The sequence below is a fragment of the Canis aureus genome, chromosome 26, assembly GCF_053574225.1.
Source record: "Canis aureus isolate CA01 chromosome 26, VMU_Caureus_v.1.0, whole genome shotgun sequence".
Classification (NCBI taxonomy): Eukaryota; Metazoa; Chordata; class Mammalia; order Carnivora; family Canidae; genus Canis; species Canis aureus.
The window spans coordinates 16,462,164-16,486,268 of NC_135636.1; the positions used below are offsets into that span (position 1 = coordinate 16,462,164).

The window sequence follows — 24,105 nt, forward strand, 5'->3', positions numbered from 1 at the left end:
GTTCATCCATTTTCAACTCAGTGAATATACAGCTCAGTTTTTAATATGTTTATGGAGTTGTGTAGTCATCAGCAAAATCTAATTTTAGAACATTTTCATTACCTTAAAAAGAATCCTTGTATCAATTAGCAGTCATTTGCTGACCACCCTCTTGTCCTCCCACCCTCCAAGGGCAATTGGTCAGTGTTAATCTGTTTTCTGTTTCTACAGATATACTTATTCTAGACAATTTATATAAAGGAAGTCATACAGTATATATTTTTTTCTGATTGTCTTCCTGAATTTAGGATAATATTTTTGAGATTTATACATGTTGTATCATGTGCCAATACTCAGTTACTTTATAATATTATACTTTATACTATTATAAATAATATTCCATGATATGGATAAACTACAATTTGTTTATCCATTCATCAGTTAATGGTCATGTGGGTTATTTCCACTTTTTGGCTATTATGAATAATGGCATTGTGAACAGAAGTGTACAAAATTTTGTGTGGATATATGTTCTCATTTCTCTTGGGTATATACTTAGGAATAGAATAGCTAGGCCAAATGGTAAATGTATATTTGGCATTTGAAGGAACTTACAATGACTGTCTTTTCATTTCTTGATAATGTAGTTTAAAGCACAAAAGTTTTAAATTTTGATGAAACCCAATTTATTTTTTCTTTTATCAGTTACACTTTTGGTATAATGTTAGAAAGAATTGCCTAACATAATCTCACAAAGATGTGTTATTCTAATAGTTTTAGCTTACATTTAAGTTTACAATCGTTTGAGATATTTTTGTGTATGATGTAAAATAAAGGTTCCAATTCCTTCTTTTGTATGTAAATATCCATTTATCTCAGCACTTTGTTGAGAAAACTGTTCTTTCTTCATTGAACTATCTGTGTTTTGTTGAAAATTGACTATAAATGTTAGAGTTTACATTGACAATGGGATTCTCAATCCCATCCCTTTGATCCTTGTGTCTATCCTCATGCTAGTCTTGATTCCACATCGTCTTGATTGCTATAGCTTTGTACTAAGATTTGAAATTACAAAATATGTCTTTCAATTTTTTTTTTCTTTTTCAAGATTGTTTTGACTCTTCTAGACCTCTTACATTTCTTTTCTTTTCTTTTTTCTTTCTTTTTTTGTTTTTGCCTCTTGCATTTTGATATGAATTTAGGATCAGCTTGTCAATTTTAGCAACAGCACCAGCTGAGATTGTGACAGGGATTGTATTGAATCTGTAAATCAAAATGAGGATTGAACCAAGTTGTCAGATCTGTCTGTTTCAATAATTCAAAATTAATTAAGAAGTCTTTAAATATGCACATTTTAAATGTTTATGACAGTGATGCTTTATATTTTCATAAAAATTATTTTTAACAGCAGATACTAAATTGTGGAGTATCACATGTCTCAGCCTTAGCCTTTCAGCATTCCTTACTCTACACTCTTTTTCCTAAGCAATGTCATTCACACCCACAGCCTCAATTAGCCTCAGTCAGTGCCTCCCAGAGTTTTTTTTTTTTTTCTCTCTCTCTAAAACCTCATTGTCTAAGCTCCAGACATAGGCTCTTAATTCTATCTGCCTACTCAATATCTCCACTTACATATCTCAAAGATACTTCAAACTCAATAGGATTGAGCTTGAATTCATTTCTTTACCTCCCTGGCCTATGTTCTGTTCAACCATTGATCTCTATGTCATTAAATGAGAAAATCTGCTATTAGGTTGTACAAGCCAGATACCTGAGAATCAGTTTACCTTCCCTCTTCTCTGCTTCCTTTCCTACCAGATTCTCCTTAGAAGTATTCATGAACCTAGGGAGGGAAGGAAAGGGAGGAGAGGAGAGGAAGAAAGAAAGAAATGACATCTTTTGGAGTAATGTAATTGAAAAATTTAGAGGTTCATGTCCAAGTTCCAAGTAAGTCAGGAGTCAGGCACACGACTGGTGTTTTCTCCTCATCTCTTGGCTCAGCTTTCTTCAAGTACTTCATCTTCAGTGAATTTCCTGCCATGTTTCAGAAAGATGGCTTGAAAAATTCTAGGCTTAAGTTCTACCACCTGCTCTAACCAAAGATGTTTCTCTTTGCTAATTGTTCCAGGGAAAGCCCCCAGTCTGATTCTCAGTGACACATATTGGATCACATCCACTCCTCAACAGACTACTGGGGCCAGGGATGCTTGATTGCTTCCAGAGCCAAATGATGGGATCAGGCTTACTCAAGCCATATGAGCAGGAATTTAGGAAAAGGCACTCCCCAAAGGAAGAAGAGGAAGAAGAAGGGAAATAAATGCTGAATAGAAAAAGCATCAGAAATTCTTCAGTACCTAGCACATAACTAGCATATAACTCTTGCCCAGTGAATACTAGTAGAACAAATGAAGTAAATCAGGACAGTTGATGTCAGGAGAGGGAGTGATGAAATAGGATGGTTGGAGTAGGTTGGATGAATGAATAAATCTGGCCTTGAATTCTATTTCCATCAGTTACTACCTTGGTAACCATAGGCAAATTACTGAAACACCTTTATCTTCAGTTTTTTCATCTGTTGAACTATGATGATAATCCCTAATAACCAGGGGTTTTGTAAGACAGATGTACTAGTAAACATAAAGTGCTTATCAGTGTCATCTTTTCCCTCTTTGTTCTTTGTTTTTTGGTTTTTTATTTTAAATTTTATTTCATTTAAATTTTTTTATAATAAATTTATTTTTTATTGGTGTTCAATTTGCCAACTTACAGAATAATACCCAGTGCACATCCCGTCAAGTGCCCCCCTCAGTGCCCGTCACCCATTCACCCACACCCCGTGCCCTCCTCCCTTTCCACCACCCCTAGTTCGTTGTTTCTCTTTGTTCTTTGAAGTGGAGGCCACAGTCTGGATCTGGAGTACTATTTTCCCATTTTTTTTCTTTTTTTCTAATGAATACAAAGCATCTGCCAGTCATGCAGGAAAAAAAGAGAAAGGAGAGAGGACTAAACTTAAGAAAAAATTGAAATGATGGTTGAGTCAGATGAAGTTGACAGATACACCACAAGCCCTCTTTTCTACACCAACCAATAGAACCTTGAGCCGATAATATCCTTTCTATTCAATTCACATCTGGTTCTCAGGGAGCTGTAGCTCCGAATTAGCACAATGAACTTGGCTGTATTGTTCTGTGCTATTTCCTCCTGTCCGTGCCTGAAACCACACTTCAATCAGTTGCTAATGTCAGCGTGGGAGTCATAATCCTGCTTTAGCACTGCTGCAAGTTACCACATCTCCATGGGTCAGGCAAGGGAGTTTGTCTAAGGGAGTATACCTGAAAGCCAGACAAAGCTTTCTGTTTTCTCCCAGACAGTGAACTATATAGTGAGATCCAAACCAGTCAATCTCATAAAATATCTTCCTTCTTGCCAGGGAAGCAGTTAACTCTACAGGTAGAACTCCAGCAAGGTTGTGAACCTCTGGAAATTAATGTACCCCCAGTTCTGTCTAACTTGTCTTTACAGACTAGAGGAATATTGCCTAATATCCACAGCCTATAGGGAGACATAGCTAAAATTGAATGACTTTTTTTGTGCGAATCTTCAGGTGTGCCAAGCATAAAACACTTCTACACCATGTTATCAGATACATCACCATGAGAATAGTGGTATAATAAAGAGCTCAGAGAAGAGACATCCACAGTGTTTGGAGGTGGGACAAGCAATGACCTGATTCCCCAGTGACATGGGATTACCATCCCTCTGAGATATGTCATAGTGCCTCAGCCTAGTCAGTGTAGCATCATGTGTTTGTCAGTTAGCTTCAGCTTTAACTCAAGTGTCAGTCCTCTTCATCAAAAATGCACAATCTGGGCAGCCAATTGGCATTACTTAGAGAATGCCATAGTATAGGAACACCTATCATGAACTCATCTCTTATTCCTCCCTTGATCATGGTTTTTCTAGTTAGTATACTCAATGTGACAAATTTCACAAATGGTGAAACTGAGTGGCTTGTTGAGAAGTGTAATGAATATCAGAAATGGGCAAAATTAAAGGCTACAATTTTTTTAGAGATATTCCCAATGAAACATAAAAAGGGAATTAGGATTCAATTAGTGCAAATACGTCTTAACCAGTTCCTAAGTGATGCTGTCTAGTTTTTTATTTTAGGGGATAGATGATTACCTGAGCCCAACTCCGAAAGGAATGCTGTGTCCACCTTAAGTGAACTATCATGCAAGGAGTAGTCAAGGCACTTATATAGACTGCTATACCATCATTAAATTTACAGTCAGGTTTTTTGCTAAATTAACGTCCATATATGTGGTGGACTTTGGCTTGAGACTTGAATTTGTTAACCTTGTAGTGAAGTTGGGGGAAACTAACTCACTTACCTCAAACTCTTTAGTGGCTGTGCCATGATCTACCAAAAGAAACTTTAGAGCATAATTAGTTTAGTTTGGTTAAGAACACATAATTTTTAAGAATGTTTATCTTTTGTCACTCTTCATCAGATTGTATCAGCCATTCCTGAGTTTAAAATATTATTCCAGTAATATATGGATGGCCTGGACATGGTAATTATTAGGATGATAATTATAATTTGATAGGCAATTGACATTTGTACAAAGCTTTGTAGATCACATATATACTTTGTCACAAGAAAGGTGATGTCATTTAATAATGGACATATTTATTCCCCCACAGCACATAGTGTTCAAGTGTTAAAACAGCGGGATGTGGGTATCAGATGGGAGAGGTGTGAGGATGAGCAAGGCCAAGTGTGTGGTGTTTTTTCAAGCCTCTGCTGGTGTCACATTTTCTAACATCTCATTGGCCAGAGTAAGTCACATGGTTGAATCAAGAGTCAGAGTGAGAAAGTTCTACAAAGTCCTATTTGCTGGATTGGGGGATGCCAAGGTAACCTCACAATCATAGAAGGTATGGCCCCAACATGGAAAGTCTGGACCCTGAGTTAGCAGGGTGAGGAAAGGCAGCCAGGGATATCCCCCCTAAACTTCATCAGGTTATGAAGCAAGCAAGAAGTTACCTGTTATTGTAGTAAGCCTCTGAAAGTTCTTTTTTAGGATTGTGGTTGGATATTTATAAACCTCGCCTAGCCAGACTGATTCTGACATATAGAGAAATCCTAACATTTCTCCCTTTAATATCTCTTTTAGATGGCTTCATGGTATACACTCTGGTCTTTAATTCTGTGTATTTGTTTAGAGTTACACTTTTGCTCAATCCACATCTTATAGGAAAATTGTAAGACTAATAATCAGAAAATGTGTGCTAGAGTTGTAGGTCTACTACTTAAATAAGCTATATAATATAAGCTATTTGGCTTTTCTAAGAAATTTCTTCTTCTAGAAGTTTGAGGCAGTAGCATCTACTTTGTGTGGTTGCTGTGAGGCCATGAGAAGCATATGTGATAAATACCTATGAATTTTTCTCTTAGACTATGAAGTATGCAAATACTGATTGAATTAGTATTTATTTTGGAACTTGCCAAATCAAATGAAAAATAAATACTGTGTTGTTATAATTCTGGAGACACATCCCTTATAATTTTCCTAATTCAAACTTACTGGACTTGAATAACAGTTTTGTGTCCAAGATTCTGGGTTCTTTAGGTTCATAGACAGAGAGAAATTCCTACATTAAGTGATCATCCCCTACAGGCAAAGTCCAAAGATCTCCTTCATGGCGTTTATAGGTTCTTTCATATGGAGGTTGCTTTTCTACCTTGTCCCCAACCACCCTATCACCGGCTTCCTCTGTATTCCTGCCATCCTGAACTTCCCAGGGTTTACAGGTCTGTGTCTCTGCACAGCTTCCCCTAGGACTTGAATCTTCCCATTTCCTTGCCAGGCCACCTGCACTTCCCAATGCCAGGGAGGCAAGCCACTCCCCAACACCAAAGTCTAGCTTCCAACTTTGTGTTTTTGGGAAAGCCTCTGTTGCCTCTCCTACCCTCCAGGCAGAGTTAGTCATTCTCTTCCTGAGCTGGAACAGGGCCTCATACATTCTTCTTATAATACTTCATTTATTTTGTTTACATGTCTGTCTCTCCAACAAGGTGGTGCTGAGTTCTTGGGAACAGGTCTGTGTTATTCATCTCTACCCCTAGTACCTAGCCTAGTGCCTGGAACATTAACAAGGGCATTTGGGTCCCCAGAGAGAGTCCTCTGAATTTTCTATGCTGTATTCAGAGAATTGGTAGATTAGATTTACTGAATATAACCTCTTTCTTCCTTGAGGGTTTTGGTGAACATTTGAAAATCTAGGATAACAGTAATACAAAGGACATATATTTCCCCTAAATAGTTTCCCCTTCCAGATTGGTGGTAATTCCCAACATTGAGCCAATGGTTATTAAACTGTAGGCGCATCTAGAAGGTGAAACCCAGATACTGTATTTCCAGAAACTTCCCCAAGTGATTCTGATGCATATCAATTTTTAGAACCAGTGCACTAGGCTGATCTGACTTACAAATCGCTGGTTCCAATTGCTTCAAATGTTTCCTGTTGTCAAAAGGAACAGAAACAAAAACGCCCATTCAGAGGGTTTGATGCTGTCTCCCCTGCTGGCCACAGGTGCCCAGGCTTTCCCTGGAGAAGCACTGTCGCCTTTCTTATCGTTTAGCCGCCTTTGATCAGGAGCTTCTTCATTCTGGCTCATTCTTTACTTCAAAGCTGGAAACCTGATCGGCTCTACTTTCTTCCCTTCACCCAGGGCCCAGGCAGCCCCACAGGTGAGCTGGTCACTTGGGAAGTCTAAGTCACAGCCAGCCTTCAGCATTCTGTTAGAGGCCAGAGGCCAGTCTTTTGTGTAGCACTCCTCTCTGCTTCTCCCCCTACACAACTGGTGCCAAAGAGAAACCAGGAGAGGAAATGTGACCTTGTTCTAAGTTTACCTCTCTCAGTGTGGAAAAACCACATATAGGGCACAGTTTTAGGAATAGTTTTGCAGTGTTCCATCTCCTAATCCCTGAGTTAAGTCTTCCTAAGTTAAAGAGCAAAAGTTCTTTTAGAAAAGAATCTCTTGGAGCCTCCAGAATAAATCTCCTTTTATCTAAGCAATGAAAATTAGCTCCTAAGTGAAACTTTATATAGGGAAAGATGATAGATGATTTGGCTTTGGGAGTTTAGAGGAGGAGCAGTGTTAGTTCAGTTTCCTTGGTAAATTCCTTAATATTAGAAGAGTTGCATGTACTAGTTAGTGTAAGATTCTGTTTTCAACCCAGACTTTCAATCCATGGCCCCCAAATTCCCCCCTTTTCCAAGTACCCAAAGAACAAAACAAACCTTACTTTTAAATAAGTACACATAAATCATAAGGTCATTTAACAAAAACAGTTTTGTTGAGATTCATTTCACATATCATAAAATCTATCTGTTTATTTATTTATTTAATATTTTATTCATTTATTCATAGAGACGGAGAGAGAGAGGCAGAGACATAGGCAGAGGGAGAAGCAGGCATCATACAGAGAGCCTGACGTGGGACTCGATTCAAGGTCTCCAGGATCACGCCCTGGGCTGTAGGCGGCGCTAAACCGCTGCACCACCGGGGCTTCCCAAAATCTATTTATTTAAAGTATGCCTCAAAAGTTTTTAGTGTATTCACTGAGTTATGTAATGATCACTACAATCTAAGTTTAGAACATTCTCATCACCTAAAAATCTTATACCCACCAGCAGTCATTCCACATCTTCCTCTTCCAGCATAGCCCTGGGCAGCTCTATTATAATTTCTGCCTCAGTGGATTTGCCTATTTGGGACATTTTTTATAAATGGAATCATACAAAATGTGGTCTTTGGTTATTGGCTTCTTAGGATAATGTTTTCAAGGCTCACCTATATTGGAGCATTTATCAGTGCTTCATTCCTTTTGAAAGCTGAATGATACTCTATTGAATGGATATTCCACACTTGTTGATCCTTCATTCATTGAGGAATATTTGCATCGTTTCTACTTTTTTACTATTATGAATGATGCTATTTTAAATTTTCATGTCCAACTCTTCATGTGTACCAAAGGTTAAATTTCATTTCTAGGAATGGAATTACTATGTCATATAGTAATCCTATTATTAATATCTTGAGAAACCCTATTATTAATATTTCTCCAAATTTTCCAAAGTGGCTGTACTGTTTTATATTCTCACCAGCATTGTATGAGGGTTCCATTTTCTTTGTATCCACACTAAAAGTTATTGTTGTCTTTTTTATTATAACCCTCCTAATGGATGTACATCGGTATTGCATGGTAGTTTTGACTTGTATTTCACTAATAACTAATGATGTTGAGTATCCTTTCATGTCTTTATTATTTGTAGATCTCTGAAGAAATGTCTATTCAAATCTTTTGCCCATTTTTAAGTTGGATTACTTGCCCTTTCACTATTGTTAGGTTTTTTAAAAATATTTTTTATATATAAAACCCTTATCAAAGATATCATTTTCAAATATTTTCTCCAAGACTGTGGATTCCTTTCCTTTCTTGATGGTATCATTTGAGCACAAAAGTTTTTAGTTTTAATAAAGTCCAGTTTATCTATTTTTGCTTTTGCATTTTTGCTGTTGTATTTCAGAAACCATTTCCTATTCAAGGTCACAGAAATTTATTTTTATATTTTCTTCTAGGAGTGTAAAAAATTTTAACCCTGAAATTTAAATCTATGATCCATTTTAAGGTTTTTTATTTATTTATTTTTTGGTATGGTGTGAGGTAGGAGTCCAAATTAACTCTTTTCCATGTTATCCCAACTGTATTTGCTTGAAAATTGCTCCTTCCTCATTTTCTTGACACCCTTTTCAAAAATCAATTGACCATAAGCTTTTGGACTGTTAAGTCTATTTTATTTATCTATAAGTTTATACCTGTGCTAGTACTCTTTGGTCCTTATTATTCAACTGTGTACTAAGATTTGAAATTGGAAAGTGTGAGTCTTACTTGTTTTTCTTTCAAGATTATTATTGCTATTCCAGATACTTTACATTCCTATATGAAATTTATGTTCAGTTTGGCAAAAATCTTTTTCATTAAAATACCAGTTGGGATACTGATAGAATTTGCATTAAATTTGTAACAAATTTGAGGACCATTGTCATTTGAATAATATTAAGTCTTCCAGTCCTTGAACAGCGAATATCTTTCCATTTATTTAGATATTCCTTAATTTCTTTCAACAGTGTTTTATGATTTTCAGTGTACAAGTCATGCACTTTTGCTTAATTCTAGGTATTTTGTGCTATTTTAAATGGAATTATTTTATTTTTGTAATTTAATTTTTAAATTGTTCATTGGTATTCCATAGAGTTATAGTTTTTTTTAAAAATATTAATCCTGTATCATAAAGCCTTGCTAAACTCAGTTAGCAGTCACAATAATTTTTGGTAGATTCCTTAGAATTTTCTCTATATAAGATCATGTAATATGAAAGTAGAGTTAATTTTACTTCCTTTCCAATTTGGATGTCTTTTTATTTCCTTGCCTAGTTGCCCTGGCTAGATATCCAGTAAAATGTTGAATAGAAGTGGTGAGAGCAGGGTCACCTGGACGACTCAGTCAAACATCTGCCTTTGGCTCAAGTCATGATCCCAGGGATTGAGTGCCACATTGAGCTCCTTGCTCAGAGGGATGTTTGCTTCTCTACTCCTCTCCCTACTTGTGATCTTTCTCTTTCTCAAATAAATAAAGTCTTAAAAAAAAATAATGAGAGCAGACATCCTTATCTTATTCCTGATCTTAAGGAGAAAGCATTAAATCTTTTGCAATTTAACATCATGTTAGCTGTGTGTTGTTCAGAGATGCCTTTTTATCAGATTGAGAAAGTTCCCTTCTATTCCTAATTTGTTGAGTCTTTTTATCATGACAGAGTGGTAGATATCATCACATGTTTTTTTCTCCATCTACTGAAATGATCATGTGGTTTTTTGCTCTTTATTTTATAAAATTGTGTCAAATTGTTTGATTTTTAAAAATATTAAATCAGACATATTCCTGGCATAAATCTAGTTTGTCATGATACAATTCTTTTTATTTGTTGCTGGTTTTAGCTTGCTCCTAAGTTGATGGAAGTTTTTATGTCTATCTTCATAAGAGATGTTGGTCTGTAGTAGTCTTGTATTGTTTTTGTCTGGTTTGGGTATATGGGTAATGGTGATGTTAAAGAATGAGCTGGGAACTGTTACCCTCTTCTACTTTTTGCAAGAGTTTGTGTAGGATTAGTGTTAATTCTTTAAGTTTGATAGAATTCACCAGTGAAGTTATCTATATCTAAGCTTTTCTTTGTGAGAAGTTTTAGATTACTATTTTAGGCTTGTTACTTGTGGGTATATACAGATTATTGATTTCTTCTGAAGTAAATTATTGTAGTGTGTGTCTTTCTAGGGAACCGTTCATTTCATCTGCATACAATTTGTTGGCATACAATTGTTCATAGTATTTTCTTATAATCCTTATTATTTCTGTAAGGTCTGTAGTGATGTCCTCTCTTCTATTCTGATTTTGGTAATTTGAGTCTTCTTTCTTTACTTCTTGGTCAGCCTAGCTAAAGTATTATGAATTTTGTTGACTTTTAAAAAGCAAAAGAACTTTTGCTTCTATTGATTTTTTTCTATATTTTTTCTATTTTATTTAGCTCTCTATCTTTATTATTTTCTTCCTTCTGCCAACCTTGAATAAGTTTGCCCTCCCTTCTTTTTTCAGTTTTAAGGCAGAAGTTTACATTGATTTGAGATATTCTATTAATTAATTAATTAATTAAAGATTTTATTTATTTATTCATGAGAGACACACAGAGAGAGGCAGAGACATAGACAGAGGAAGATGCAGGCTCCCTGCAGGGAGCCCAGTGTGAGACTCAATCCCAGGACCCCACGATCACAACCTGAGCCAAAGGCAGAGACGCTCAACCACTGAGCAGCCCAGGTGCTCCAAGATATTTTGTTTTAAATGTAGATTTTTACAGTTATAAATTTTCCTCTCTGTACTACTTTAGTTGTATCTTACATATTTCAGTATGTTTTTTAAAATTTCATTCATCTCAGAGTATTTTCTAATTTTGCTTATGATTTCTTTTTTGAAACATTGATTATTTAGGACTATTTTGTTTAATTTCTACATATTTGTGAACTTCTCAAATTTCTTTTGTTACTGATTTCTAATTTCATTCCATTTTAGTCAGGAAACATACTTTGTGTGATTTCAATTCTTTTAAATATATTGATATTGTTTTATGGCCTAATATATGGTCTGTTCTGGTGAGTGTTCATGTACACTTAAAAGGAATGTGTATTGTTGCTCCATTCTAGACATAATGAATCAGAATATCTGGGAGTTGCAGGAATCTTTGTTTAACAATCCCTCTAGGTTATTCTGATTCACGCTCCAATTTGAGAACCACTGATTTTGACTCAGTGATTGTCTGCCTTGCTCATCTTTTTCTGAGATGTAATCGATCAGAAGATTCCCATGTAGATTTTCTGGAATTCATTGCAATTTTCTGACTCTGGTGTCAAATGAGTCCTCCAACTGCATATTCCTGGTTCTGTGGTGTTGGCTCAATTTGGATCCTTAAGCTTGAACTTTATTTGCCACCTAGCACTCTGTACCCCTGCTGGTCCAGGAGGCCTTCAGCTACGTTCCTTGGGCAGGGTTCTGATGCATTGCTTAGTTTTTTTTTAAGCCCTTCCTTACAGCCCTGGGATCTACTCCTTTTATTCCCACATAATAGCTGGGCCTAGATCTGAATAGAGTAATTGCTTGGAATCTTGGCACTGGTCCCCTTTACCCTTTCTTGAATCACTCACTACCTTCAGACTTTAATAAACTATTCCCATTTCCCGGGACTTCTGCTCTGTTGGTTTAACCTGACTCATAATAATAATGGATCTTAGTTTTTGTCACTCATCCAAATCAATCTCCATTGCACTGTTCCTCTCTTTTCACAGTTCTTCAAACTGTTTATCTAGGACTATGGTCAGACTCAGCAGATGCCCTCCATATCTGCATCCATATCCTCCTGCAGAGTCCCTATCTGATCTTGGGTTCTGTTCCTTATGACTCAACAAGAGAGGTCAAGTTTCAGTGTCACCTTATTCTGTCATATTGTATTTTAATAAGAACTGCACCAGTGGAGACTTTAAGGACACTAAGACACATTGCAATCAGGTGATTTAACCAATACTTCAGTGAGGGGACTGGAAAAGCATATAAAGAATATAGAAATTTAGAGTTTGCTTCTTTTCTGACCATCCATAGACTCACTTAGTCCAGCTTATTTTGTATTTTTTTATCTTGACATTTCCACACATAAACCCACAGTTACCCATTAGAAGAACCAATAGTATCATCAATAGGGGAACCCATTATCTTAAGGAAATACAGTACTCAAACATATTTTTCTGAGGGAGAAATAGGGAAAGTGTCCCTTAGTAGATTATTTTAGAACCCCATTTAATGAAAACCATAGTTTGTTCTGTGAGCCTCTAAGACATAGGGAATTTCTTTACTCTTATGGTGACCCTGGTTAATTGCTATGTTCTCTAAATCCTTCTGTTTTCCAGGTGCTGGTCAGGACAAAGAGATATCTTTTCCACCATAAGGAGAGATAAAACAGGATAGACAATAATAGAAGGTGGCTTTTGTGTTGAGCTAGATTTTGCCTGTGAACTATGATGCATGACAGATGCAGTTTCATGATGAAAACTGGGTTGAATGCTCCAAGCTCAGTTATCCATCTGAATACCTATAATTATAGAACTTTAGGTACTTAATGTCCTGGGAATTGGTGAGTTTACAAAATTCAATTGAGTATATTTAAAAATAATTCAGTAGTATTAAGAAATGATTTCACAGTTATTCAAAATAATTCACTACTTCATACTTCATATTGACATTATAGTTCTTAACTTTTCAATTTAAATAACAAAATTTCTTGAAATTTGGAATTTCCAGATATTTCCAAAGGGCTGATAGACAGTGTTCTTCCTATTAGGCTAGGCATTAGCCATCCACATTATCAGAGACAGACCTATTCTGTATATCCAAACATTAGAAAATTTTATAAAGCATATTTTTTTCTTTGAAATAACAAAACACTTCCAAAATCGAATTAAATTTAGTTCCAGGACTGTTTTCTAGCACTCCAGCTTTATAATTAACACATTTTGAATAATCATTAAAGATAGGCATGAAATCACAAAAATATAGTAAGATTGAAAGATGTGATTTAGGTAGTAGTGAAACTCTAGAAAGTGGTTGAGGTAGAATTACAGAATGAATCTTTGGAGATCTAAAGTGCTTATTACTCCACATAATGCCAGATATTCTGTAATTCCAAGTTGAGTCTAGAGACTCCCAGAATTTGATGGAGCTTAGCTTAACCAAATTCAGTTAAAGATGCTTTGGTGAAGGCAACTCTGCCCCTCTCTTCTTTCTGAAATCAACATCAAAGTGATAATGATGATGATTATTTTTATTGTTATCATTATTATTAAACTACATTTACAAAGAAATTAGAAGGCAAGAAAATTCCAGACCACAACCTATGAAAAGGGTTGAATGCAAGGAAAAATGCAAGGTAAAGGAAATCTAGCTGAGGGATAAAGCCAAGAGTTGACAAACAACTCTGACAAACATGTTTACCCAAAAGTAGTGCTTATAAACAGAAAGACCAGAGATATCTCCACTGTAAGGACATTTGAGTACATCCTGAGCCACATCTATTACTGTGAATAGGCAGAAAAGGTGTATAGGAGTGAAGAGACATACCATACAGATACAAATTACAATTATTCTACCAATAGTAACTAGGCAGTTGCATGACAAGATGAAGAGAAAGAGTGGGTGACCAAGAGCTCTGAAAATGATATTGAAAAAGATATTTCTTAAGGCATACCCCCTTCCATACACACAAAGAATTATAATTTAAAGTGGTTATGAGTACTTAATGTACCCAGGCACTGGACAAGTAAATATAAATATTTCCTCAAAGAATTTCCACAGAAAAATTTCCAACACTTACTGGTTCTCTTTCTTTTTTCTCACACACACCCTCATAATGTACCAGCAGAAACAAGATATAAGAGATAGAAAGAAAAAAAAATGCAAAATCAAACCTACACGGAAGGCAGATATTGATTTACCAAATATAAAATAATAATTCAAAATATTTGCATTTAAAGAAATAAATCAAATTTGAAACGCTTAAAAAGTAAGAGCTTATATAAAATAACTAGAAAATTTTGAAAATAAAGCAAACAGAATTTTAAAAAATCTCTAGACTCTTCAAAGTACATCTGCAGAATACAACAAAAACTATTCTAGACTCAAGTCAGCTTAATATCAAACCATAAATAGAGAATATCTTTCCTTGCTTATAACCTGGCTCTTCTGATTCTGTTTCTCTCATGGACTTTTTCATAGCATATAAATAGTAGTTCATGGAAACAAATAGGCATGCAAAGAAGTTTTAATATTAGAAATCTATTAGTATAATTTAACATGTTATTTAAGACTGGAGAAAAGAAAGAAATCTTCTCAAAAACTGCTAACAGGAATTTTGGTAGGTTTTAAATCCATTTTTAATAAAAACAGTAAACTAGGAAGTAGAATGTTTCTTCAACCTGATTAAAAATCTAAATCTAAATCATGGAGCCAGTTCAATACATAACCATGAAACAGCAGGGCCTTCTGATTAAAATCAAGAACAACAGCAGCAGAGGGTGGCTGCTCTTATTTTTCTGTTAGTGTTCAAGGAGGCTTTTGGTCCAGTTCTCCTCCACAGGCTTGACTCTTTGAAGCTCAACATGTATTCACTAATTCTTTATTTTCTATTTTGGATATTTGTGAGAATAGAACATTTGTTCTGTTAAATGTTACTTGAGAGTCAGTTACACCAAGAAATTAGTAAAACTTTGTCAGAAAGATAAGTTTCACATTATAAATGAGATGTAAAATCTTTATAAGCTCTCATGAGAAGTTTTGGTCTAAAAATTGTGCTGTCCTACATTTAATGTTATTACTAAAAAAGAAAGAGATGGAGAGAAGAAAGAGAGGAAAAGAGATAGAGGAGGGAGATAGAGACAGACTTGTCCAGTAAACCTAAGGTAAAAATCCAATTTTACCCCATATACAAGCAAACAAGTTATCCTGCCACAGTTTCTTGAATCTCATGAAAAATTGTAGGCTCCTGGGTCAGAGATGAAGGATAGATTTTTACCCACAGCAATAGCAGTAGCCAGAATATTGATATTTTTGCACCATTTTTCTGAGCCCCAATTCCCATAGAATGATGCAGAGAGAGCCAGATGACCTCTGTTAACGCAAAGCATTGCATTATGGAAGAAACCCTGAGCTTAGTGAACCTGAATCTTTTATAATGGACATACTTGCTTGCCCTTTTATCCAGGAGATGTCTTTATTATACTGGACAGTAAATATGCCTGTGCTATGCCATAGAGGGAGATACCATCTCTATCTTCCAAAGCTATTAACTGTACACGCAACCTTGAAATGACAATTCAGAAAAAAAAGGGCATTGGTGCTCTTGCTCACAAGACACATAGAAATACAAGAAACCCATGAAGAATTGCCTCCCCACAGTAATCATCTCTCCATTGTAATTATATAGGTATAAGCATGACATTTATTGTCAAGCTCCCATATTATACCCTTATTTCCATGAGATTGTGGACTGTGTTCATTTTGTTCACTACTACATACATGATGTATGACTCAGTGATAAGTGGATAAAACTTCACTGAGTCAAGAAAGTTTCCAGCAAATAAAAATTCTAGTGATTTTGCTTATGTCAGTACTTTTCCAGATATGTGTGTGTATACATATGGATGTGTATTTCATATAATCAAAACTAAAGTATACCTCTGTACATTTGATTCAAACCCAATAAATGAGAAGTATAAAATGAATTTTGGTTATAATATACATAAACTCGGGATTCATTTTTACCTAAGGCACAAATCTAGTAAATGCAAAGATAATTTTATACCCTTTTATCAAACATACAGTCATTTAACCACTGTTATATTGATTCTATGCAACTTTTATAATATAAACCTAGAATAATTTCGTGAATACTTGGTCACACTAGTGGGATTCTACTCTTTAACATGTAATCCACAAAGCAAGAAGTTTTAGATGGATTACTATAGTCACCAGTTCACCAGGATTCATTTAATTTGCCAAGAATCATCTTGTTTGCTTTCTCCAAGTCACTGATTACTTTTAGAAAGCAGATCCCTGATGGTTCTATATTTTTAAAAGCTGTGCTTCTCGAACTTCAGTGTATATCAGAATCATCCGGAAGACTTATTAAAACATAGACTCTAGGGACCCATCTCAAAGATTCTAATCAGTAGATCTGAGGTGGGGCCCAAGACTCTGCATTTCTAACAAATTCTAATGCTGTTAGTGACTCAAAGAACTTTAATTTTTGGAGTATTTATTGATGATCACAACAATAACAGGAAGGATAAAAGGACATGGTCATTTATCAGTGTAGCTCAATTTCAGCCACAGTGATTTACCACCCTCTGATTCATCCCTAGTGAAATTATTTATCACACTTGGAAACTGATAACTTCTGCCCAGATCTTGATATTCTTTAGAATTACCATACTCACTAGGGCATCTGAAATTTTGATTTCTCATCTCTAAATGCAAAACACTTATGTCAGTAATAATTTTTGCTCTTACATGCTAAAAACAATGAGTGTGACTGTTTCATTGGTGATAAGCATTCATTCAGCCTGCTCTTCCCTAGTCCTAATCCCATAGCAGCATCCTTCTTAATGAATATAAAACATTTTCCTTTTCCCATCCAAGGGACATGATATTGCAACTCATGGCTCAGGGTTAATTCAATGTAGTCTTGCTATTTTACAGAATTCTGAAGAGAATTGCTCACTGAGTGCAACTCCTTTTGCAGTTCTAATGAGTATTAGAGTATTATCTGCACTTCCTTATCATATTGGGTTAACTCTGATACTGTAACTGATTCTCAGCTAGCACACATGATGCAAAACTGCTGTTAAAGGATAGCTGGTGTCTGTAAGATATGATGGTCACTTTTTTACCAGGTGCCTTGGATGTACTCTCAAAAGTGTAGTACTTCATTCTCTTGAATGCCAAGTGGCTTATATGTGGAAGAAACATGCTGTCCTAAGAGTGAGTGTGACAATTGCTGAGGCAATAATGTAAATACAAGCATTTCATAATATTTTTCATAATATTTTGATTTTTGCATTTAGCTTTGAGTAAAATCTTCTTTATGCTCAAAGTTGACAAATTATTCTTTCTCTGTGATTCCCCTGTTCTGCATTATGCTCTGCAATAATACCCTCTTCATATGTCCCCCAGCCAGCTGAATCTGCTGCAGTACCACTGACTATAGTCAGCTTAGTCCCCTCCTCTCAAATTCAGTAGCACTTTCCACTTTCTGCCTTATAAGAATAATTTAATAAACAAAAACTAACAATGATAACTAAAAAATTATCAGATGTTGAATGTATGCAAAGCATTATTTGCAGGCATAATGCATTTTGCTTTTTTCATGTACCTTGGATAGAGACATTTAACCCTATTTTGAATGAAAGCCTTAAATGATACCCAAGAGAATCAATGGACAAATATCAGGATATAGATTAACATTCAAAAATCAATAGTTTCCATATACATAGATAAGAACCAGTTAGTGGATACAGCATAGAAGTCCTCATTTACAATAGGCAACTAAAAAGTTAATATACCTAGACATAAATGAATTTAAAAATGTTGAAAATTTAATGAGAGAAAAGTAAAAAGACATTTTATCCTTTAATAGGAACTCTCAATATCATTTAAATGTCACTTAAACAAATTTATAAAATTAACATAAAAAAGCAATGATTTTTTTCTGGAGGGGTTGACAAAGTGAAGAGAAAGTTTATATTAAACAATAAAGATAACCAGAAACATGCTACAACAAATGTACAGTGTAGGGAGTTTAGACATAGATATTAAATAAAACACATCATAAGTCTTACATAATTAATAGTCTGACTTGAAAGATGGAAAGACAAAAGGAAGAGGGCTCTTGGCTGGCTCAGTGGGTAAAGTATGCAAACTTGATCTCAGGGTCATGAGTTCAAGCCCCATGTTGGGCATGGAGCCTACTTAAAATAAAAAATAAAAATAAAAATAAAAACATTTTGAAAAACAAAAGGAACATAATAGAACATTCAGAAATAGACCCAAATAGATATGAAACAGAAAATATGAAAAAGATTGTGATTTAAATCAATTGAGAGGAAATTAAGTTTTTAAAAAAATGGTATTGAGGGATGTATGGGTAGCTTAGTTGGTTAAGTGTCTGCTTTTAGCTCAAATAGTGTGGGGCTGGGCCCCTGGGTGGCTCAGTCGGTGAAGAGTCTGCCTTCAGCTCAGGTCATGATCTCAGGGTCCGGGGATCGAGACCCACATCGGGCTCTGCTCAGTAGGGAGTCTGCTTCTCCCTCTCTTCCCTCTGTGTTCTCACACTCTAGTTCTCACTTCCTCTCAAATATATAAATAAAATCTTAAAAAAAAAATAGTGTGGGGCTCCCTACTCAGCAGGAAGCCTATGTCCCCCTCTCCCCCTGCCCCTCCAACTTGTGCTCTAATTCTCATTCTTTCTCTCTCTCTCTCTCTTCTTAAATAAATAAATAAATAAATAAACTCTTTAAAAAATAAATAAAAATTAAAAAATGGTATTGACAAAACTGGCTAGCCATTAAAATAAGATAAAATTCAATTCACTTGCCATACCATAATCCACAGTAAATGCCTTATGATTCAAGATCTGAGCATAAAAAGCGAAATCCCTTGTAACTCAATGGTGAGAAAATCTTTCTAATTTTAACAAAATCTAGAAGTAACATATAAAATATGATATATTTAACTATAGCTTAAAAATTATATTTACACTATTGACTATTAAAAGAAAAAAAAAACCTTATGAGAAATAAAATGAAAATGACAAACTGGGGGAAAAAGGCAGTTTATACCATGACCAAGAGCTAATACATCTTCAACCTACAAAAGCACTGTCTTCTAGAAGGCTTAGAAGACAAACAATAGCAGTGTGCATACTTAGTGCCCTGATGGCAGGTCCTAAATATCATTCACTACTGAAAGAACCAGGGTCCTTGGATAAATGGTGTTTCTGGGAGTAGGGCATAACACAAAAAAATAATGCTGGGTCCTGTTCTGTCAGAAAACAAGGAAGAGATTAGAGACCACGTATGGCATCTCAAAGGGATATAGATACCAATAAGATTATTGAGACAGTTGGAATAACAAAATGTTGAATACAATTTATTGAAACACACATAAAAGCTGTGTGTGTATATTTTTTAAATACTCAAAAAAGAGAAAGAAAAAGCCACCTTCTCCACATCCACATTCCTCCTCTTTTCCCTCCACATTCCCGGCAAAAGCAAGCAATGTATTATATACTACTGTAGGTCATTAGATCACTAATTCTTTACTCAGAAAATAGCAATTAGGAAAGTATTTACCCTTATTTTCCTGTTTGCACTATATTCATGGTAGCCAAATATTCCTAGTTGATAAGGAAATAGTATTTATATGAGAAATCCAGTTGTTGAAATATGGGAAGAAAAGAATTAGAAAAATCACCATTTTCAATTACTATTGAAATAACTGATCAGGAACGATCATCACTGTTGGATGAAAGGGTGATACAAATGTTTACAATGGACAGGTCAGATCATTAGTGACCTGAACCTAATGATAATGATTCTGTTTAGCATCCCTAGATGAGTCACAACTGATGAATGTCCCTTCCTGTGTGCTTTGTATTGATGAAGCACACTGCACCAACAAACGATAGTTTGAAAAAAAGAAATCTAAATCTAATCATACCTTGAATACACAGGAAATGCAGGAGGCAGAGAAACAAGTTAGATATCCATGAGGAAGCAGACAGTTCTGGATGTGGTATGACCTGCAGGGGGGCAGCAGCCCTAGTGTCCATAAGCCAATGGTGTAACAGACAAAATAGAAGAATAGAAAGTACTGCTCTATTCCACAAATGAATGAGACCAATGAGTCTCATATATGAGATATATAATGTTTGTCCTTCTCCGATTGACTTATTTCACTCAGCATAATACCCTCCAGTTCCATCCACGTTGAAGCAAATGGTGGGTATTTGTCATTTCTAATGGCTGAGGAATATTCCATTGTATATATAGACCACATTTTCTTTATCCATTCATCTTTCGGTGAACACCAAGGCTCCTTCCACAGTTTAGCTATTGTGGACATTGCTGCTATAAACTTCGGGGTCCAGGTGTCCCGGGGTTTCACTGCATCTGTATCTTTGGGATAAAGCCCCAGCAGTGCAATTGCTGGGTCATAGGGCAGATCAATTTTTAACTCTTTGAGGAACCTCCACACAGTTTTCCAGAGTGGCTGTACCAGTTCACATTCCCACCAACAGTGCAAGAGGGTTCCCCTTTCTCCACATCCTTGCCAACATTTGTTGTATCCAAATTGAACTCCAATAAAAAACATACAATAAATAAATAAATAAATAAATAGATAGAAAAAAATAAAGTACTGCTCTAGATTGAGAGAATAGCAACCAAAAAACATGTATGAACCTATAGACTGTACTTGGATCCCGATTTAATCACATAGACTGCAAAATGACATTTTGAGACTATGAGGAATAAGTGATTGTGGGCTGGGTATTAGATAATGCCAAGAAATTGCTGGTAATTTTATTAGGTTTAGTAATTGCACAGTGGCGATGCTTAAAAAAGAAAGTCCACAATTTTTAGGGAAATATGGTGAAATATGTAAGAGAGGAATGCAAGATGAATAAAAATTTATTTAAAATCATTTTTTATGATAAATACAATAAATGTACCAAACTCCTAATAAATTTTGAATCTGGATAATGGATATATGAAATTTCATTGTACTACCTTGTCTAATTTTGCATATGAAAGATTTTAAAATGTATATTAAAAAAAAACCTTCAAAGTACATTAAAGCCATTGATAAAATTAAAGGCTATATCAGTGGCTTATGGGAACCTCAGAATGGCTCATGGCATTACCCTGTAGGAGGATTATTGTGAAAGCTGTTCCCAGCCAGCTGTCCATCACCTTACCATTCCCACACTTCAGGGGGAGCGTGAGATCTGTTGCCTCAGCAGAGCCCCTTTATTTGACTATTTGTGTTGGAGATGGGAACAAACTCTTATCAAGTACAAAGTATGTGACAGTTGAGGGAAGGTGACATTCTGTCTCACTAGAGAAGTGTTTATCTGGGTCCAAAGCTAGTGAGTTACAGGGACTATATGAAAGAAAGCACAGCCTGAGACCTATCCAGGTCTGCAGAGTAAGAGGTTGGAGTATGGATAATCAATAAACAAAATAAAACTGAGGCTTATCATTGTGTGATAGGTCAAGGCCACAAGTGGAAAGCAGTTAATTATAATCTGAGAGAAACATATTCCCAGAATAGCACCAGTGTCTTCACAGTGAATGCTATTTTGGATCAAGATACGGAGATTCAAGAGGTACTCTAGGAACAGCCATTGGCCCAGAAATAGAAAAGAGAAATTGTACAGATTGACATGGCGCTAAATAAAGTCAATAGATCAAATGTGAAAAGAGCTCATTTATATAACTGAAAAGTGATATGACTGTACTTTTTGTAATAAAAAATGCAGAGTTGATACAGGCCCTTTAAAACAGGTTTGCTTAGAACCTCTGCTCCCATTACAAAAAAATTATCACTGCTTAAGACTTTTTAATTAATCACTCCTTTACCTGCTATAGAGGATACCTGGCAATACTTTAAGGATTATATTATTACTATTACTATTATTATTACTACTACTATAATTTTTGTTTGTTTGAAATAAAGTTTGTCAAGTATAAACTATATACAATTAGAATATACAGATTTTTAAACTGATGACCAGTGTGACCACCACCTCAGTAAAGATAAGAAATAGTTTCATTACCTTCCAAAGCTTTCCTCATGTCCTTTTCCATTTGGTTCACCTTCTCCAGTAACCACTGATGTATTTTCTGTCACCATATGCCATAGGCAGCAACCACTTAACCTCTTCTAAAGCTTCATTATAAACAGAATAATTTTTCATAAATTCCTATGTGAGGCTTTTCACTCAACATGTTTTTTAGATTTGACCATGCTGTGGCATATGTGAGTAGTTGGTTCAATTTTATACCATTATTTAATACTTTTGAAATCTACATGGTATTATTTTGTTTCCTAAGTTTTACAGAAATGCTATAATACTATATTTTTATAACTTTTTGAGGTATCTCATTTGTTCATTTGAATTGCTGTATACAACATTACATTGTAGGAATATGCCACAATTGTTTATCATTATAATTTCTGATACTATTATTATTTTTAAATATGAGACATTTTAATCATCATCATCAATATCATTATGCAGTCTATATGTGCAGTATTCAATTTGATAATAGATGACCAATTATCAGTTCCTTATAAGTTGATATGCAATCTACAAAACTAATAAAAAGATTAAGAGCTGAATAGATTTGTTCACCAACTTTGTAAGTATTAATTGATGTACACTTTTTTAAGTTTTTTTTTTTTTTTTTTTTTTTTTTTATTATAGGCACACAGTGAGAGAGAGAGAGGCAGAGACACAGGCAGAGGGAGAAGCAGGCTCCATGCACCGGGAGCCCGACGTGGGATTCGATCCCGGGTCTCCAGGATCGCTCCCTGGGTCAAAGGCAGGCGTCAAACCGCTACGCCACCCAGGGATCCCTTTTTTAAGTTTTCATTTTAATTCTAGTTAGTTAACATACAGTGTTCTATTAGTGTCAGGTGTACAACATAATGATTGAGTTATTCCCTATATCATCCAATGCTCGTCATGACAAGTGCAGCCCGTAATCTCCATTACCTATTTCCCATATCCCCCCACCCATCTCCCCTCTGGTAACCATCAGTTTGTTCTCCATTGTTAAGAGTCTGGTTTTTAATTTATCCTCCTCTTATCATTTGCTTTGTTTCTTAAATTCCACACATGAATGAAATCATATGGTATTTGTCTTTCTCTGACTTATTTTGCTTATCATTATACTTTCTACTTCCATCCATGTTGTTATAAATGGCAAGATTATATTTTTTATTACAGCTGAATTATATTCCACTGTATGTATATATACACATGTACACACTATCTTGATAATTTGCTTCCATAATTTAGCTATTATAAATAATGCTGCTATAAGCATAGGGGTGCATGTATCCCTTTGAATTAGTGTTTTTGTATTCTTGGGTAAGTACCTAGTAGTGTGATTGTGGGATTCTAGGGGAGTTCAGTTTTTAACTTTTTGAAGAACTTCCATACTGTTCCACAATGGCTTCACTAGTTTGCATTCCCACCAACAGTGCATGAGTGTTCTCCTTTCTCCACATCCTCATCAACATCTATTAATTTTATCCATTCTAACAGATGTGAGATGATATCTCATTGTAGTTTTGATTTACATTTCCTTGATGATAAGTGATGATGAACATCTTTTCATGTGTCTGTTGGTCATCTGTATTTATTCTTTGGAGCAGTGTCTGTTCATGTGTTCTGCCCATTTTTAATTAGATTATTTGTTTTTTTTGGTGTTCAGTTTCATAAGTTCTTTATATATTTTGGATATTAACCCTTTACCAGATATGTCATTTGTAAATATCTTAGCCCATTTGGTAGGTTGCCTTTGTGGATTATTTCCTTTGCTGTGTAGAAGCTATTTAATTTGATACAGTCCTAATAGTTTATTTTTGCTTTTGTTTCCCTTGCCTCAGGAGACATATCTGTAAGAAAGGTGCTATGGCCAATGTCAGAGGTTACTACTTATGTTCTCCTCTAGGATTTTGATGGATTCCTGTCTTTAATCCATTTTGAGTTTGTCTTTGTGTATGGTGTAAGAGAATGGTCCAATTTCATTCTTTTGCATGTAGCTGTCCAGTTTTTCCAAAACCACTTGTTACAGAGACTGTCTTTTTCCTGTTGGATATTCTTTCCTGCTTT

The 24,105-nt window shown here is 35.3% G+C and overlaps 2 long non-coding RNA genes across 6 annotated transcripts in view; one reads left to right on the top strand and one right to left on the bottom strand.

Moving 5' to 3' along the window:
• The window catches only part of LOC144297931 (uncharacterized), a 101,164-nt gene that overhangs the window by 47,586 nt on the left and 29,473 nt on the right, over positions 1 to 24,105 (top strand). The window lies entirely within an intron of this gene.
• Positions 573 to 24,105, bottom strand: part of LOC144297930 (uncharacterized) — a 33,653-nt gene continuing 10,120 nt past the window's right edge. The window contains exons 3-5 of one of the 5 annotated variants that reach the window (XR_013364873.1): positions 4,374 to 4,415; positions 1,767 to 1,822; positions 573 to 1,242 (exon numbers count right to left, since the gene is read on the bottom strand). This is a non-coding gene — a long non-coding RNA (uncharacterized LOC144297930). The other 4 variants (XR_013364871.1, XR_013364874.1, XR_013364870.1 and 1 more) reach the window with 4 other exon arrangements.